This window comes from Dioscorea cayenensis, chromosome 13 (genome assembly GCF_009730915.1).
Source record: "Dioscorea cayenensis subsp. rotundata cultivar TDr96_F1 chromosome 13, TDr96_F1_v2_PseudoChromosome.rev07_lg8_w22 25.fasta, whole genome shotgun sequence".
In the NCBI taxonomy this organism is placed as follows: Eukaryota; Viridiplantae; Streptophyta; class Magnoliopsida; order Dioscoreales; family Dioscoreaceae; genus Dioscorea; species Dioscorea cayenensis.
In genome coordinates, this window is record NC_052483.1 from 3,877,380 (window position 1) to 3,886,755 (window position 9,376).

Here is a 9,376-nt window from a genome sequence, read left to right on the forward strand (position 1 = left end):
TACTAGACACACTTGGCTTGGAAGGGATCCATGTACAAATACACCGTGACCATCGGGTATTTTGTACCCCTCCAAAGAATTAGGGGTTGGACCTAGTTTGAGTATCGACTCCCGATTAGAGATTTCCCGAGTGTAATGCAATTATACGAGGATTTGGGTGGAAGCGATTCGACCCAATACTTGTATGGGATTAGGGTTCAATTGCCGTGACCATCGGGTTGAGCTAATTTAGGATTCTCTTGGCCCAACTACCATCTCGCATTTCATCCTAAATTCAGGACCTAATGACAACCCTAGGGGGATTCGTTGTCCAAATCACTCCCTTCACTGCTTTGATTCTCCCTTGAGTTCAGTATTGTGTGTAGTAGTACCCCGGATTTCATTGTAGTTAATTCTTTCTCTTTTTATAATTACTATTCATCTTTCGGAGTGTTAGGCTAGGAAATAGACGAAAGGGAAGTAATAGTAGCTCCTTGGGCCCAGGGAATACGACCCTCTCGTGCTCGCACGAGAGGTATTACTTGATGACTCCGTGCACTTGCGGATCGCTCATCATAAGCCAACGATATGCCCCATCTCTCAAACTGAAGGAAAATAGCCTCAAACGGATAGCATCATCGGACACCCCATTAATCTTGAATGTAGAGCAAATTTGGAGGAACCGGGAAAGGTGGTCATGTGCATCTTCATTCGCGAGACCATTGAATTGAACCGAGTTCTGGACCATGCCGATTGTACTAGCTTTAATTTCAAAATTGTTGGATGCCACGGATGGTGCTTGAACACTAAACTCATCACCCGTGAATTGGGGTCTTTCATATTCGGATAGAGTGCGACGCTCTTCGGCCATGATTGAATACTCTCTATCCTCAATTTCAATGTTTTGTGTACCCGAACCTTCACCAACTTCTCTCAATCTCCGATGCAAAGTTCTTTCAATTTCACTATCCGGTGTAATCAATGTCGATGGATTTGAGCGTGTCATGCACAGTACCTTGTAAAACCAAGAAAGATGATAGAAAGTCAAGATCAAAGGAAAAGAAAAATAACGATAAAAAAATGAGTAAAGAATGAAATGGCTAGAGTAATAATCTAAAAGTTTCCTAGAATTCCTTAAAGTCCCCGGCAACGGCGCCAAAAACTTGATCGCTTCCCCGCAAGTGTACGGGATCGCCAAGTAATACCTCGTGCAAAGACACGAGGATCGTATTCCACGGGGCTAAAGATCTCCTATTACTCCTTCTCGAGTTATTATCTAGCCTAAGATCTTAAGTGATGGATTTACTCTACTAAATACAAATAAAACTAAACACAAGATTTGCTAGCAAATTAGAGAGAACAAGCAATAAGCAAGCAAGAGAATCAATGAAGTGCAAAGGCCTATGGATGTGGATCCCTTGAGGGGTTATCATGCAACATGGATGATGATTTAAAGATGCAAGGGTAAATTGGACCATGAGATTCCAAGATTAGAACAACCCCAATTTCTCGGCGATTGAACCCTAATCCCATACGAACATAGATAGGAATTTCTTCCAAATCTACATTCCTACGATTGCATTAAGTACAAGGAAATCTCGCTTAGGAATAAACCTACTCTTCTTCGGATTAAACCTACATGGAGGGCTACCAAACACCCAATTTCTCGGCGTGATGATACAACTATCCCTTTCTAATCCATTCATGACCTAATACATGCCAGCAAGTCACATCTACATGCATCATTCATAAAAGAGCTACGGATTTCTCCTTGGTGTAACACTTAGCATGAAAACAATGGATTAGATCTCAAACATACCCAAGCATAGAATTAACAAGTAATCATCCAAAATACATGATAAAACCCCCCAAGGTTCACCAACACCCGGTGGCCTTGGGGGTCTAGTGTGTCATCATCTCATAACAAAGCATACAATCAAGCAAAACATGAAACAAAGACATAGTATGACACTCCCTAGATGAAATGGTGAAGGATGAGGCGAGAATATGCCGAATGACGCTTCCCCCGCCAAAGGAATGCCGAATGACGCTTCCTCTAGCGCAGTTCTCCTTCCTTCAAGTCGTGATCGATCTCCCTTTTGAATGATGTTGCCTTCTTGCCTTGAGAGCCTTGGACCTTGGGCTTGAATGATCTTCTAGCTTTCTTGCCCTTCTTCTCCTCCCCAAAGGTCGCCCAAAAATCTCCCAAATGATCTCCCAAAAAGTCGGCCAGCAAAAAGTCTCCTAATCAGCCCTATAAGTGAGTATATATACCCCCGAGGGCATACGGGCCGTATAGGGGTCGTATGGGGAGTCGTATAGTACTCAGAAACCCTAGATTCGCGTTCCATACGGGTGCATACGGCCTCCATACCGCCCCGTATATCTGGGTAGTATGGAAATCGGACGTAACACCAAATCAATCCGCTCTACGATAGCATACGGCCCCCATACTCGGGTAGTATGGGGGGTAGTATGAAATTCTGTTTTCTTCTCTTTTTGCCAAAATGATATCTTCTTGTTCTCCATGGCTTCCATATGCCCTACAAAGCAAATAATAGACGATTAAGCGCGAAACGGGCATCAAACCTCACAAAATACATGCAAAGTGCATACGATATATATATGAAAAACACCTACATTTAGACACTTATCAACCGCAAAGAACTTTTGGAACATGGAGGTAGGATAAATCACATCAGAAGGTAAAGGGGATGCTCCACTACCTCTCAACTCACCCTCTCGACCCTCTCCAATCTTGCTTTGTCTAACTCTTATGGTGTGCCCCTCACTCACAAAGGTTACCAAGATGGACTCTCAACCCCAGTGTCCCTCTAAGCTAGAAATCATTCAATAAGTATTCAAGATTGGAACTCAATTAAAGACATAAATTAAGGAGAACATAATAAAAGGTTGATGAAGTCTTGGAGTGAACAAATATGAAGACACAAGTTGTGATTGAAGATACGTGAATGTCTACCAACACACATGCGCTCAAGCGGTTACAATGGTTTGGAGGGCACAAAGACAGTCAAATTTAAGTATCCTGACTTGTGCAATGATAGCAAGATCTTCACCAATGAGACCTTGTATTGAAGAAGTGATGCGATATATGGCATAGACGTGTGCCTGTTTATGTTGCCCCGATGAAAAGAGTGGATTTAGGAGTATTTTGCAAGAGTATTGTAGTAAATCACTATAGGAAATTAGTATAGTAATTTACAGTAGCAGTTACTATTCACAACCCTCAGAAAAAGCTGATTTCCATAAATCCACACATGCATGTGGAAATTCCACACGTCCATGTGGATGCCGATTTCTATTATTTGCTTTGTCGGGCATAAGGAAGCCATGGAAAACAAGAGGATATCATTTACGCGAAAAGAGAAGAAAATAGGAATTTCATACCACCCCATACTACACAGTATGTGGGTCGTATGCATTGTAGCAGCCGAATGATTTGGAGTTGTCTACCCAGATTTCCATACTACCCAGTATATAGGGTCATATCGAGGACGTATGTATCCTGTATGAAAGTGAATCTAGGGTTTTTGTGTGCTATACGACCCCCATATGACCCCTGTACGGCCCGTATGTCATGGGGGGTATGAATACCGACTTTTAGGGCAGAAAAAGGGACTTTTTCTAGGAATATTTTGAGCAACCACTTGAGAGGCTTTGGGCGACCTTGGGAAGGAGAAGAAGGGCAAGGAAGCTAGAAGGTCATTCAAGGCCAAGGTCTAAGACTCTCAAGGCAAGAAGGCAACATCATTCAAGTGGAGATCTACCACATCATTCAAGGAAGCTAGAGGAAGCGTCATTTGGCACTCCTTTGGCTGGGGAAGCGTCATTCGACACATTCTTTACCTCCTCCTCCACCATTTCATCTAGGGAGGGTCATTTATGCTTTTGTTTCATGTTTTTCTTGTTTGTATTGCTTATTGTGGGATGATGACTGATAAGTGCTTGTGCGATATGAATGCGAAGCGTTCATTCCTTATGTTGAGCATTACTTTTCTCAGGTTTTTACATTAATATGTGCGTTTTTATGTTACTTTTATGCAGGTAGGGTTGTGAGGCCGAGTATGAAGGAAATAGGCCAATGTGGATCATAATGCACCTATTTTGGAGGAGATCTTGCTAAGGTTCAAACGCGAAGACATAGGTCAGGTGTGAGATGCTAGAGTGTGTGCCAACCTCCTCGTATTCGAGTGAGCACATTCATTTGGAGGGGCACAAAGGCAGTCACACTCGAACATTCTGATTTATGCATATAAGAACAAGAGATCCACCAACGTGCACATCATTGAAGAGGCAAGTGATTCACGACGTAAACGTGTGCCCGTTTGCGTTACCCCAATGAAAGTATGGAATTCGGGAGTATTTCCGGCATAGTACTGTAGCAGCCCGGCCGAGAAATCAGAGAAACAGAGAATCTACACGGGCGTGTGGAAATTATCCACGCCCGTGTTGAAATTCCACAGGGGCGTGTGACATCATACACGGCCGTGCAGTCGGCCGATTCTAGCCCTATTTAAAGCCGATTTCAGCCCCGATTTTGGTATTCTTTTCTCCATCTTTTCCCCAACTTGTGAGAGGACTTCGGCTAGGGTTTCGAGGGGTATTGGCCAAGGTTTTGGAGAAGTTCTATGGCTCGACATTGTGATTCCATTAGGAAGAAGGTTGGTAGGGGAGCTTCGATCGAGGCGTATCCTATACCGGGACTGAAGGAATCTTTGGACGACGAGTAGAGGACTCTCCACAAGACCATCGACACGACCATCGAGGGGGTTTCTTTTATGGATTCATTGCTTTTTACATTCGATTTCTTTTGATTGTATTAAGCTCCATGGAGAGCTAAAACCCCTAGTGGGTACTTGGATGATTGTGAACCCTAGGATGTATTCGTTTCATTGAACTTCTTTATTATGCTTTCAATAAATTGATGTTTATTGTGAGTTTCCAACCTTGAATGCTTGATGGTATGAACATTTCCCCTAGAGTGACACTAGGGTTTGAGAGTTCTTGTTGGTAACCTTGTGAGTGAGTGACACACCACGAGCGTTAGACAAAAGCTAGGTTGGAGAGGGGTTGAGAGGGTGAGTCGAGAGGTACAGGGAGCGTCCCCTTTCCCCATCCGGGCGTGATAGATTCTACCTCCGTTCCTTGAGTTCTTTGCGGCCATAATAGAGTGAGTGGTCTAAGGGATGAACCTCCAGCTGGGGCCTAGTTGCGCGTGCAATGGAGTGAAGCGTTGAGAGGATCTTAGTATCTAGGGCTTAATTGTGGCTATGGGACCTTCCTCCCGGACCAAAGGGTTAGGTCTATATTTAGGAAGAGATTTATCACTTGGAATCACTAGAGTTCATTGCAACTCTATGCGAAAAGTGCAGGTGTTGCGATTGTTCGATTTCTCCTCCGGGACATGTATAGAGTTAGGCATAGTTGACCTTAGATTTGGGACTATGTATGTAAGGATTTCCACGACTCACCATTGCATTGATTAGGAAGCGTAATAGAGAGTTCTTGCACTTGAAGTGATTATCCGAGTACCCCATCTTTATCGTTTGCCTTACCCTCTTCTTACTTTTGCTCTTTCACTTGTTGATTTTATTGTTGAGAATTGAATCAATTTCACACCTATCACAATTGATCTTCCACATAGCTAAGAATCAAATTAAGTATTTTCACTCCCTACTCCCTGTGGATTTGACCCCGCTCACCCGGGATTATTACTTCGACAAGCCCGTGCACTTGCGGGATATAAGCAAGGAGAACTTGTCAAGTTTTTGGGGCCGTTGCCGGGGAGCTAGGCATTTAGAGATACTTTGCACTTTGTTTTCTTAGGTATTCCACTACACATTCTATTTCATATCTTCTTATTCTATCATCATTCTGATTTTCTTTTTCTTTACTTTTGGTGCAACTCCAGGTTATGACCCGAGGGAATCCATCAATATTGATTGAAGGAGACCTTGAGCTTGAACGTACACTTCGAAGGAAAGGGAAAGAACCTGTACAAGAACAGCCTAATCCAGCTGATTTGGAAGTTGAAGGATCTGACAACATGGCAGAACAAAATGAGCAACAACAGACACTATCCGATTATGCCAGACCTTCAGTGTTGGGGACACAATCGAGTATTGTGCGTCCTCCAATTACAGCTCAGAATTTCGAGCTAAACCCGGCATTCATCCATATGCTGCAGCAGTCCGCATAATTCAACGGTTTGGCCAATGAGGATCCAAATAGTCACAAAGAGAGCTTCCTCGAGGTGTGTGACATGCTGAAGATAAATGGTGTGACGGATGATGCCATCAAATTGAGAGCCTTCCCATTTTCCATAAAGGGGAAAGCAAAGCAGTGGATACACTCATTACCCAGGGCATCAATCACTACATGGGAGGAGATGGTAGAAGCTTTTCTAGCCCGTTATTTCTCTCCCGGAAAATCCACAAAGATTAGGAATGAGATCTCATCCTTTATGCAGTTGGAATTGGAGTCTCTATTTGAGATATGGGAAAGGTTCAAGGAACTCCTGCGCAAGTGTCCGCAACAAGGATTCCCAGAGTGGATGATTGTTCAAACCATCTACAATGGTTTGAACCCGAGTACAAGGCAACTCTTGGATGCGGCGGCAGGAGGTACCTTCGGTAGCAAGACCCCTGACGATGCTCGTCAATTGATTGAGGAAATGGGGTTAAATAGCTACCAGTGGAATGCTAGAGAGAAGAAAAAGGTGGCTGGTCTCCATGAAATTGATGCGGTAACTTCATTGGCGACCCAAGTGGAGAGTTTGAGTAAGAAGCTAGACCTTATAGCTTCGAATAGAGTGGCGGCCATGACCAATTACACCGGTTGTGGTGGAGGACATGCTCCCTCCGATTGCCCAATTGTCATTGGTGATGTTTCTTCAGTTGAGAATGTTGACTTTGTAGGTAATGGAATGAGACCTCAAGGGAATCCATACAACAACACCTACAAATCAGGTTGGAAGAATCATCCCAACTTTTCATGGAGTAATCAAGGACCACAAAAGACCATGGGGCCATCGGGGTTCCAACAACAACAACAAGCCCCTCAATTGGAAAACAGAATTTTAGGTTTGGAAACCAAAATGACTGATTTGGAGAAGCACTTGGCTAGATTTGTTCAATCAACAAATACAAGGTTTGAATCAGTCGAGGCTACACTTCGCAATCACACCGCCTCCTTACACAACCTTGAAAATCAAGTGTAGCAAATTGCGAAATCTCTTTCTGAAAGGCCACATGGGAGTCTACCAAGCAACACGGAAACCAACCCGAGAGAACATGTGAAGGCGATCGCTTTGAGAAGCGGTCGTGGGGTTGAAGGGTGGCTTCCCAGTGAAGAGCCGAAAGAACACGCACCCGAGGTAGTAGAGGTTGAGAAGGGAGCAAACAAAGAGAAAGCGGTGGCACCCCCATCTTTCAAGCCAAGAATCCCTTATCCCTCTAGATTAAATAATGACCAAGGGGATGACCAGTAGAAGAAGTTCCTGAGTTTGTTCAAGGAACACCACATCAACATTCCTTTTGTTGAGGCTTTGGTAAATGCCTAAGTATGCGAAGTTCCTGAAAGACCTATTGAAGAAGTACTGATGCTTGGTTCGACCGGAGAGGAAACATCTACCCCGGGAATCTTGAAGAAGGTGCTCCGGAAAATGAAGAGGGCTGGAAGACGCCACCGAAAATGCCCCAAGACTGTTGGAGACGTATATGAGCGAAGGGAGTTGGACGAACAATTGCTAGGTGGTCCGAAGACCGATAGTATATCCTCTACCCTCAAGAGACTTTGCTCATCATGATTTCAAGTTATGGGTGAGGGGGCAACCATCATTCATGAACCCCCGTGAGGTAAGAAAGATACGTCAAGCTTAGTGACGTTAAACAAGCGCTTCTTGGAAGGCAACCCAAGTGTTTACTATTTTTTTCATACTTTTAGTTCAGTTTGTTTACATGAATAAATTGTTAAGTGTTGGTGTTTCAATTTTTGAGTGCTTATGCTGCGATTTTTATTGTGGGGTTTTAAAAGAATTCATTGTATGTTTTGTTGAGAATTGTTGAAGTTTGGTCGTTTGAGTTCTATTTTGTGTTTTTATCTGGTATACCTTGCACTATAGGGCAGGCTCTGAGTGTGTAACCATGTTCAGGCTAGTTCTGCAGAGTCTGCAGGTTTTTCTAAGTCATCCAGAGAAAACACACGGGCGTGTGGAATTTCCACACGCCCGTCGGTGTGTACTGTGAACTCTTCCAGAGAGGGCACAGGGGCGTGCGGCTGCCCCTATAGACAATCAGGCGATTGGCGCACAGTGCCTTCCTACAGAGTTGGGCAGATTTTCCCGAGAATACATAGGGGCGTGGACTCCCCCCTGTGGATAACCTTGTGAACCATGCACGGGCGTGGGTAATTTGCGCACGCCCGTGCGAAACTCTGCAGGTTGCTCCCTCCATCCTGAGAAAACACAGGGGCGTGCGGCCGCCCATGTGAGTTGAGGCCTGTGAATGTCCATGCCCATGGGGAATTTCCGCACGGGCGTGTGGGCAACTTGATATTTTTCTCAGATTACCAGGGAAGCCACAGGGGCGTGTGTTTGCCCCTGTGGGTCTAGCGCACGGGCGTGGGTATTTTCCACACGCCCGTGGGGATACACAGAATTCTAAGAGGCGCGATTTTCTCCTTAAAAACCTTGTGATCCGTCTCATTCTTCATCTCCAATCGCCGGAAAACGGTTCCCGATTATCTTTCCGACCCTTCGTCGCTATTTGGAGGAATTTTCTTCGCTAATCTTACCGAATTTCAGACATTTTCATATTCATCTCTTCAGTAATCCTTTTATCCTCTTTTCTTCGCCAATTATGGTTTTTCAAGGGTTGAATGCTTTTAAATGCGAGTTTTCATGCATGATAGATGTGTAGTAAGCAGTTAGAAGTGATTTTACAATTGAATTGTTAAGATTTGTTGTGCACCCGTGCGGGAGTTTCACGCTCTGCACAGCCACATGGGCGTGGCTAATATCCACAGGCCCGTGTGGAATTCTGTAGTATATTACTTTTGAGATTTTTTACTGTTTCGTCTTTTGCACTCCAGCTATGGCACCTCGAGCGAAGAAGAACGAAGTTAAGTGACTCAGACTTACTTCACTCGAGCCGATACATATGGAATTCTCGAACCCCGAGCATCAGGCTCGCTTCGAGAGACTTTCAGCACTCGGGTTTGGTCAGACTTACTTTGCAGATTTACAAGTGCTTCAACAGATTTAGCAGGGTGATGAGGTGATTAATGAGATTGATGAGATGCTGGCAGTGGGAAGCTGGAGGAGGCTGCTGACAATTAGTGAACCAGCTTACCGCACACTTACGCTAGAGGTTTTAGC

General features: G+C 44.3%; 1 non-coding gene across 1 annotated transcript; it reads right to left on the minus strand.

Annotated features, from left to right (window-relative positions):
* Window positions 1–6,436: 6,436 nt before the first annotated feature.
* Window positions 6,437–6,543, minus strand: LOC120275019. The gene has a single exon (XR_005541046.1). It is a non-coding gene; the product is annotated as a small nucleolar RNA R71 (small nucleolar RNA).
* Between the last annotated feature and the right edge of the window lie 2,833 nt (window positions 6,544–9,376).